The 9567-nt window shown below is 38.8% G+C and overlaps 1 non-coding gene across 1 annotated transcript; it reads left to right on the top strand.

The window, feature by feature from the left end:
- Positions 1-4061: 4061 nt before the first annotated feature.
- LOC148565380 (small nucleolar RNA R71) lies at positions 4062-4169 on the top strand. The gene has a single exon (XR_015884985.1). It is a non-coding gene; the product is annotated as a small nucleolar RNA R71 (small nucleolar RNA).
- Positions 4170-9567: the final 5398 nt, after the last annotated feature.

The raw sequence follows: 9567 nt of genomic DNA, 5'->3' as shown, positions 1-9567 counted from the left end.
AGAGCCAACATATTTAACATTCTTAAACAACAACTTCAAAAGACATATGCACTGTTCAAGCATTCATTCAGAAAACAAGAAGAATTGTCACCACATCAATATAATTAAGCTAAGTTCAAGGATAAATTCGAAACTCATGTACTTCTTGTTCTTTTGAATTAAAACATTTTTCATTTAAGAGAGGTGATGGATTCATAGGACATTCATAACTTTAAGACATAGTTACTAACTACTAATGATCATGTAATGAAGACACAAACATAGATAAGCACATAACATAGAAAACGAAAACAGAAGAAATAAGAACAAGGAATGAATCCACCTTAGTGATGGTGGCGTTTCCTTCTTGAGGAACCAATGATGTCCTTGAGCTCTTCTATGTCTCTTCCTTGTCTTTGTTGCTCCTCCCTCATTGCTTTTTGATCTTCTCTTATTTCATGAAGCATGATGGAGTGCTCTTGATGTTCCACCCTTAGTTGTCCCATATTGGAACTCAATTCTCCTAGGGAGGTGTTGATTTGCTCCCAATAGTTTTGTGGAGGAAAGTGCATTTGAGGCATCTCCGGGATCTCATGGTGATGAGCTTCATACGCCTCTTGAGCTTCATGAGTGGGCTCTCTTGCTTGCTCCATCTTTTTCTTAGTGATGGGATTGTCCTCTTTGATGAGGATATCTCCCTCTATGTCAATCCCAGACGAATTGCATAGGTGGCAGATGAGGTGAGGAAAGGCTAACCTTGCCATAGTGGAGGACTTGTCGGCCACCTTGTAGAGTTCTTGAGGTATAATCTCATGAACTTCCACCTCTTCTCCAATCATGATGCTATGGATCATGATGGCCCGGTCTATAGTAACTTCAGACCGGTTGCTAGTGGGAATGATTGAGCATTGAATGAGCTCCAACCATCCTCTAGCTATAGGCTTGAGGTCCAATCTTCTTAGTTGAACCGGCTTGCCTTTGGAGTCAATCTTCCATTGAGCTCCTTCTACACATATGTCCATAAGGACTTGGTCCAACCTTTGATTAAAGTTAACCCTTCTAGTGTAGGGGCGTTCATCTCCTTGCATCATGGGCAAGTTAAATGCCAACCTCACATTCTCCGGACTAAAATCTATGTGTTTCCCCCGAACCATTGTAACATAGTTCTTTGGATCCGGGTTCTTACTTTGATCATGGTTCTTGGTGATCCATGCATTGGCATAGAACTCTTGAACCATTAGGATGCCAACTTGTTGGATGGGATTTGTTAGAACTTCCCAACCTCTTCTTTGAATTTCATGTCGGATCTCCGGATAGTCATTTCTTTTGAGTTTGAAAGGGACCTCGGGGATCACCTTCTTCTTGGCCACAACATCATAGAAGTGGTCTTAATGGGCTTTGGAGATGAACCTTTCCATCTCCCATGACTCGGATGTGGAAGCTTTTGTCTTCCCTTTCCTCTTTCTAGAGGATTCTCCGGTCTTAGGTGCCATCAATGGTAATGGAAAAACAAAAAGCTTATGCTTTTACCACACCAAACTTAGAATTTTGCTCGCCCTCGAGCAATAAAAGAAAGAGTAGATGAAGAAGAAGAAGAAATGGAGGAGAGGGAGAGTGGGGAGTGTTTCGGCCAAGAAGGGTGTAGAGGGGTGTGTTGTGTGAATTTGATGAAGAATGGAGGGCTTTATATAGGGAAGGGAGGGGGGGTTAAGGTTCGGCCATATGGGTGGGTTTGGGTGGGAAATTGGTTTTGAATTTTGAAGGTAGGTGGAGTTTATAAGGTAGGTTTATGGGGAAGAGTGGATGGATGTGAGTGGTGAAGAGGTGATGGGGAAGAGAGTTTGAGGTGATTGGTGAAGGGTTTTTGGGGAAGAGTGTTTATGGGGTTGTGTGAAAGAGAGTGGTGAGAAGAAGTGAGTGGAGGTAGTGGGGATCCTGTGGGGTCCACAGATCCTGAGGTGTTCAAGGATTTACATCCCTGCACCCATTAGGCATGTAAAAATGCCTTTGCACACAACTCTGGGCGTTCAGCGCCAGGTTGGTGGCCATTTTGGGCGTTCAACGCCCATTTGTGTGCCATTTCTGGCGTTGAACGCCAGAACCATGCCTGTTCTGGCATTCAGCGCCCAGAAGCTGCCCATTTTGGGCGTTCAGCGCCAGAACCATGCTCTGTTCTGGCGCTGAACGCCAGACAGATGCTCTTCCAGGGTGTGATTTTTCTTCTGCTGTTTTTGATTCCGTTTTCAATTTTTATATTTATTTTGTGACTCCACATAATCATGAACCTACAAAGACATATAACTAAGAAAAATATAGTTAGAGAAATAAAAATTGGGTTGCCTCTCAACAAGCGCTTCTTTAATGTCAATAGCTTGACAGTGGGCTCTCATGGAGCCTTATAGATGTTCAGAGAATTGTTGAAACTCTCCAACACCAAACTTAGAGTTTGGATATGGGAGTTCAACACCAAACTTAGAGTTTGGTTGTGGCCTCCCAACACCAAACTTAGAGTTTGACTGTGGGGGCTTAGGTTGACTCTGCTTTGAGAGAAGCTTTTCATGCTTCCTCTCCATGGTTGCAGAGGGAGATCCTTGAGTTTTAAACACAAGGGAGTCCTCATTCCATTGAAGGACTAGTTCACCTCTGTCAACATCAATCACAGCTCTTGCTGTGGCCAGGAAAGGTCTTCCTAGGATGATGGATTCATCCTCTTCCTTTCCAGTATCCAGGACTATGAAATCAGCAGGGATGTAAAGGCCTTCAACCTTTACTAATACGTCCTCTACTTGTCCATATGCCTGTTTTCTTGAATTGTCTGCCATCTCTAATGAGATTTTAGCAGCTTGCACCCCATAGATTCCCAGTTTCTCTATTACAGAGAGGGGCATGAGGTTTATCCCTGAACCAAGGTCACACAGAGCCTTAAAGATCATGGTGCCTATAGTACAAGGTATTATGAACTTTCCAGGATCCTGTCTCTTCTGAGGCAATGTCAGTTGATCCAGATCACTTAGTTCGTTGATGAACAAGGGAGGTTCAACTTCCCAAGCATCAATGCCAAATAATTTGGCATTCAGCTTCATGATTGCACCAAGAAACTTGGCAGTTTGCTCTTCAGTAACATCCTCATTCTCTTCAGAAGAGGAATACTCATCAGAGCTCATGAAGGGCATAAGGAGGTTCAATGGAATCTCTATGGTCTCTAGATGAGCCTCAGAGTCCTTTGGTTCCTCAGAGGGAAGCTTCTTATTGATCACTGGACGTCCCAGGAGGTCTTCCTCCTTGGGATTCACGTCCTCTCCTCTCCTCACAGGTTCGGCCATGGTGCTTATGTCAATGGCCTTGCACTCTCCTTTTGGATTCTCTTCTGTATTGCTTGGGAGAGTACTACGAGGGATTTCAGTGATCCTTTTACTCAGCTGGCCCACTTGTGCTTCCAGATTTCTAATGGAAGATCTTGTTTCATTCATGAAACTTACAGTGGCCTTAGACAGATCAGAGACTAAGTTTGCTAAATTAGAAGTATTTTGTTCAGAGTTCTCTGTCTGTTGCTGAGTGGATGATGGAAAAGGTTTATTATTGCTAAACCTATTTCTTCCACCATTATTAAAGCCTTGTTGAGGCTTTTGATCCTTCCATGAGAAATTTGGATGATTTCTCCATGATTAGTTATAGGTGTTTCCATAAGGTTCACCTAAATAATTTACCTCTGCTATTGCAGGGTTTTCAGGATCATAAGCTTCTTCTTCATAAGAAGCCTCTTGAGTACTGTTGGATGCAGCTTGCATTCCATTCAGACTCTGAGAGATCATATTGACTTGCTGAGTCAATATTTTGTTCTGAGTCAATATGGCATTCAGAGTATCAACTTCAAGAACTCCCTTCTTCATAGGCGTCCCATTACTAACAGGATTCCTTTCAGAAGTGTACATGAACTGGTTATTAGCAACCATGTTAATGAGTTCTTGAGCTTTTGCAGGCGTTTTCTTTAGGTGAATGGATCCACCTGCAGAAGTGTCCAGTGACATCTTTGATAGCTCAGATAAACCATCATAGAATATATCCAGGATGGTCCATTCTGAAAGCATGTCAGAAGGACACTTTTTGGTCAACTGTTTGTATCTTTCCCAAGCTTCATATAGGGATTCACCTTCTTTCTGTCTGAAGGTTTGAACATCAGCTCTAAGCTTGCTCAGCTTTTGAGGAGGAAAGTACTTGGCTAAGAAAGCCGTGACCAGCTTATCCCAAGAGTTCAGGCTGTCCTTGGGTTGAGAATCCAACCATAATCTAGCTCTGTCTCTTACAGCAAAAGGGAAAAGCATGAGCCTGTAGACTTCAAGATCTACTCCATTAGTCTTAACAGTATCACATATCTGCAAGAATTCAGTTAAGAACTGAAAAGGATCTTCAGATGGAAGTCCATGAAACTTGCAGTTCTACTGCATCAGAGAAACTAATTGAGGTTTCAGCTCAAAGTTGTTTGCTCCAATGGCAGGAATAGAGATGCTTCTTCCATGTAAATTGGAATTAGGTGCAGTAAAGTCACCAAGCATCTTCCTTACATTATTATTATTTTCGGCTGCCATCTCCTCTTCCTGTTCGAAAATTTCTGAAAAGTTTTCTCTGGATTGTTGTAATTTAGCTTCTCTTAATTTTCTCTTCAGAGTCCTTTCAGGTTCTGGATCTGCTTCCACAAGAATGTTCTTATCCTTGCTCCTGCTCATATGACAAAGAAGAGGGCACAGAAAAATAATAATAATAATAATATGGATCCTTTATACCACAGTATAGGGATCCCTGTCTGAGTAGAAGAAGAGGGGGAGACAAAGAATGTAATATAATGGAAGAAACACAACTGTGAGGATGGCAGAGATGTGAGATGAGATGTTAGTAGATGAATAAATAAATAGAATAAGATGAGAGAGAAGAATTTTCGAAAAAATATTTTTGAAAAAGAGTTAGTGATTTTTGAAAAAGGTTAGTGGTTTTTCGAAAATTAAAATAATTAGTTAATTAAAAAGAATTTTTGAAAAAGAGGGAAGATATTTTCGAAAATTAGAGAGAGAGAGAGTTAGTTAGGTAGTTTTGAAAAAGATAAAAAACAAACAAAAAGTTAGTTAGTTAGTTGAAACAATTTTGAAAATCAATTTTGAAAAGATAAGAAGATAGGAAGTTAGAAAAGATATTTTGAAATCAAATTTTGAAAAAGATAAGATATATTTTTGAAAAGGATTTGATTTTTAAAATCACAATTAATGACTTGATTCACAAGAAATCACAAGATATGATTCTAGAACTCAAAGTTTGAATCTTTCTTAACAAGCAAGTAACAAACTTGAAATTTTTGAATCAAAACATTAATTGATGATGTTATTTTCGAAAATAACTAAGAAAAATAAAAAAGATTTGATTTTTGAAAAAGATTTTGAAAAAGATGAGATTTTTAAATTGAAAATTTGATTTGACTCATAGAAAACAACTAGATTTTAAAAATTTTTGAAAAAGTCAAATCCAATTTTCGAATTTGATGAGAGAAAAGAGGGAAAGATATTTTTTTGATTTTTGAATTTTTATGATGAGAGAGAAAAACACTAAAATGATGCAATGCATGAAATTTTTAGATCAAAACAATGAATGCATGCAAGAATGCTATGAATGTCAAGATGAACACCAAGAACACTATGAATGTCAAGATGAACACCAAGAACATATTTTTGAAAAATTTTTAATGCAAAGAAAACATGCAAGACACCAAACTTAGAATTCTTTAATGTCTAGACACTAAGAATTCAAGAATGCATATGAAAAACACTAAACAACACAAAACAAAAACTCATCAAGATCAAACAAGAAGACTTACCAAGAACAACTTGAAGATCATGAAGAACACTATGAATGCATGAAATTTTCGAAAAATGCAAGATGCACATGCAATTGACACCAAACTTATAACATGGCTCAAGACTCAAACAAGAAACATGAAATATTTTTTATTTTTGTGATTTTCTAAATTTTTTTGGATTTTTATTTTATATTTTTCAAAAAATTATTTTGAAAAAGAAAAATAAGGATTCCAAAATTTTTAATATGAATTCCAGGAATCTTATGCTCTAAAGCTCCAATCAAAGGGTCAGGCATGGCTTAATAGCCAGCCAAGCTTTAGTATATAATTACATGGACTGGAGTGATTAGTTGAATACCAATCCCAAAGCAGTTTGGGTATGGCTTTACAGCCAGATAGGATTCAACATGTTTCATGAAACACTAGAATTCATTCTTAAAAATCCTGAAGAAAAGTATATTTTTTGAAAATATTTTTAATTAAATTTTTTTTTTCGAAAACAAAGGAGAAATTTTTGAAAACAAAACAAAAAGAAAATTACCTAATCTGAGCAACAAGATGAACCGTCAGTTGTCCAAACTCGAACAATCCCCGGCAACGGCGCCAAAAACTTGGTATGCGAAATTGCTACTTAGGTTGTGAATTGTTGTTCAAAATTGATTCCCTGGCAATGGCACCAAAAACGGATGCACAAGACCACGGTTCACAACTCCGTGTAACTGACCAGCAAGTGCACTGGGTCGTCCAAGTAATACCTTACGTGAGTAAGGGTCGAATCCCACGGAGATTGTCGGTATGAAACAAGCTATGGTCACCTTGTAAATCTCAGTCAGGCGGATATCAAATGGTTATAGAGTTTTTGAAAATGATATAATAAAATAGGGATAGAGGTACTTATGTAAATCATTGGTAGGAATTTCAGATAAGCGAATGGAGATGCTTTTCGTTCCTCTGAACCTCTGCTTTCCTGCTATCTTCATCCAGTCAGTCTTACTCCTTTCCATGGCTAGCTTTATGTGATACATCACCATTGTCAACGGCTACTTTCGGTCATCTCTCGGGAAAATGATCCAATGCCCTGTCACGGCACGGCTAATCGTCTGGAGGCATCACCCTTGTCAGTGGCTTCATCTTATCCTCTCAGTGAAAATGATCAACGCACCCTGTCACGACACGGCTATTCATCTGTCGGTTCTCGATCATGCTAGAATAGGATTTACTATCCTTTTGCGTCTATCACTAACGCCCAGCAATTGCGAGTTTGAAGCTCGTCACAGTCATTCAATCATTGAATCCTACCCGGAATACTACAGACAAGGTTTAGACTTTCCGGATTCTCTTGAATGCCGCCATCATTCTAGCTTACACCACGAAGATTCTGGTTAAGAGATCTAAGAGATACTCATTCAATTCTAATGTAGAACGGAAGTGGTTGTCAGGCACGCGTTCATAGGGAATGATGATGATTGTCACGTTCATCACATTCAGGTTGAAGTGCGAATGAATATCTTAGAAGCAAAATAAGATGAATTGAATAGAAAACAGTAGTACTTTGCATTAATCTTTGAGGAACAGCAGAGCTCCACACCTTAATCTATGGAGTGTAGAAACTCTACCGTGAAAATACATAAGTGAAAGTCCAGGCATGGCCGAGATGGCCAGCCCCCATGATCTAAGAACCAGGCGTTCAAAGATGATTCCTAAGATTCAAAGATGATCAAAAGATGTCAAATACAATAGTGAAATGTCCTATTTATAATAAACTAGCTACTAGGGTTTACAGAAGTAAGTAATTGATGCATAAATCCACTTTCGGGGCCCACTTGGTGTGTGCTTTGGGCTGAGCTTGAGTGTTGCACGTGTAGAGGTCCTTCTTGGAGTTGAACGTCAGCTTTTGTGCCAGTTTGGGTGTTCAACTCTGGTTTTGGCTCCTTTTCTGGCGCTGGACGCCAGATTTGGGCAGAAAGCTGGCGTTGAATGCCAGTTTACGTCGTCTATTCTTGGCCAAAGTATGAACTATTATATATTGCTAGAAAGCCCTGGATGTTTACTTTCCAACGCAATTGGAAGCGCGCCATTTCGAGTTCTGTAGCTCTAGAAAATCCACTTTGAGTGCAGGGAGGTCAGAATCCAACAGCATCAGCAGTCCTTCTTCAACCTCTGAATCTGATTTTTGCTCAAGTTCCTCAATTTTCAGCCAGAAAATACCTAAAATCACAGAAAAACACACAAACTCATAGTAAAGTCCAGAAATGTGAATTTAACATAAAAACTAATGAAAACATCTCTAAAAGTAACTAGATCCTACTAAAAATATACTAAATACAATGTCAAAAAGCGTATAAATTATCCGCTCATCACAACACCAAACTTAAATTGTTGCTTGTCCCCAAGCAACTGAAAATCAAATAGGATAAAAAGAAGAGAATATACTATAAATTCCAAACTATCAATGAAACATAGCTTCAATCATATGAGCGGGACTTATAGCTTTTTGCCTCTTGAATAGTTTTGGCATCTCACTTTATCCATTGAGGTTTAGAATGATTGGCATCTATAGGAACTTAAGATTTCGAATAGTGTTATTGACTCTCCTAGTTCAGTATGATGATTCTTGAACACAGCTTCTTTATGAGTCTTGGCCGTGGCCCTAAGCACTTTGTTTTCCAGTATTACCACCGGATACATAAATGCCACAGACACATAATTGGGTGAACCTTTTCAGATTGTGACTCAGCTTTGCTAAAGTCCCCAATTAGAGGTGTCCAGGGTTCTTAAGCACACTCTTGTTTTTGCTTTGGACCTTGACTTTAACCGCTCAGTCTCAAGTTTTCACTTGACACCTACACGCCACAAGCACATGGTTAGGGACAGCTTGGTTTAGCCGCTTAGACCAGGATTTTATTCCTTTAGGCCCTCCTATCCACTGATGCTCAAAGCCTTGGGATCCTTTTTATTTGCCCTTGCCTTTTGGTTTTAAGGGTTATTGGCTTTTTGCTCTTGCCTCTTGGTTTTAAGAGCTTTTGGCTTTTTCTGCTTGCTTTTTCTTTTTCTTTCTATTTTTTTTTTGCAAGCTTTGTTCTTTGCTACTTTTTCTTGCTTCAAGAATCATTTTTATGATTTTTCAGATTATCAAATAACATGTCTCCTGGTCATCATTCTTTCAAGAGCCAACATATTTAACATTCTTAAACAACAACTTCAAAAGACATATGCACTGTTCAAGCATTCATTCAGAAAACAAGAAGAATTGTCACCACATCAATATAATTAAGCTAAGTTCAAGGATAAATTCGAAACTCATGTACTTCTTGTTCTTTTGAATTAAAACATTTTTCATTTAAGAGAGGTGATGGATTCATAGGACATTCATAACTTTAAGACATAGTTACTAACTACTAATGATCATGTAATGAAGACACAAACATAGATAAGCACATAACATAGAAAACGAAAACAGAAGAAATAAGAACAAGGAATGAATCCACCTTAGTGATGGTGGCGTTTCCTTCTTGAGGAACCAATGATGTCCTTGAGCTCTTCTATGTCTCTTCCTTGTCTTTGTTGCTCCTCCCTCATTGCTTTTTGATCTTCTCTTATTTCATGAAGCATGATGGAGTGCTCTTGATGTTCCACCCTTAGTTGTCCCATATTGGAACTCAATTCTCCTAGGGAGGTATTGATTTGCTCCCAATAGTTTTGTGGAGGAAAGTGCATTTGAGGCATCTCCGGGATCTCATGGTGAT

Source organism: Arachis ipaensis, chromosome B5, assembly GCF_059453495.1.
Source record: "Arachis ipaensis isolate K30076 ecotype BB chromosome B5, ASM5945349v1, whole genome shotgun sequence".
NCBI lineage: Eukaryota > Viridiplantae > Streptophyta > Magnoliopsida > Fabales > Fabaceae > Arachis > Arachis ipaensis.
The sequence above is the reverse complement of the archived record's forward strand: the minus strand, read 5'-3'. Positions and strand labels throughout refer to the sequence as shown.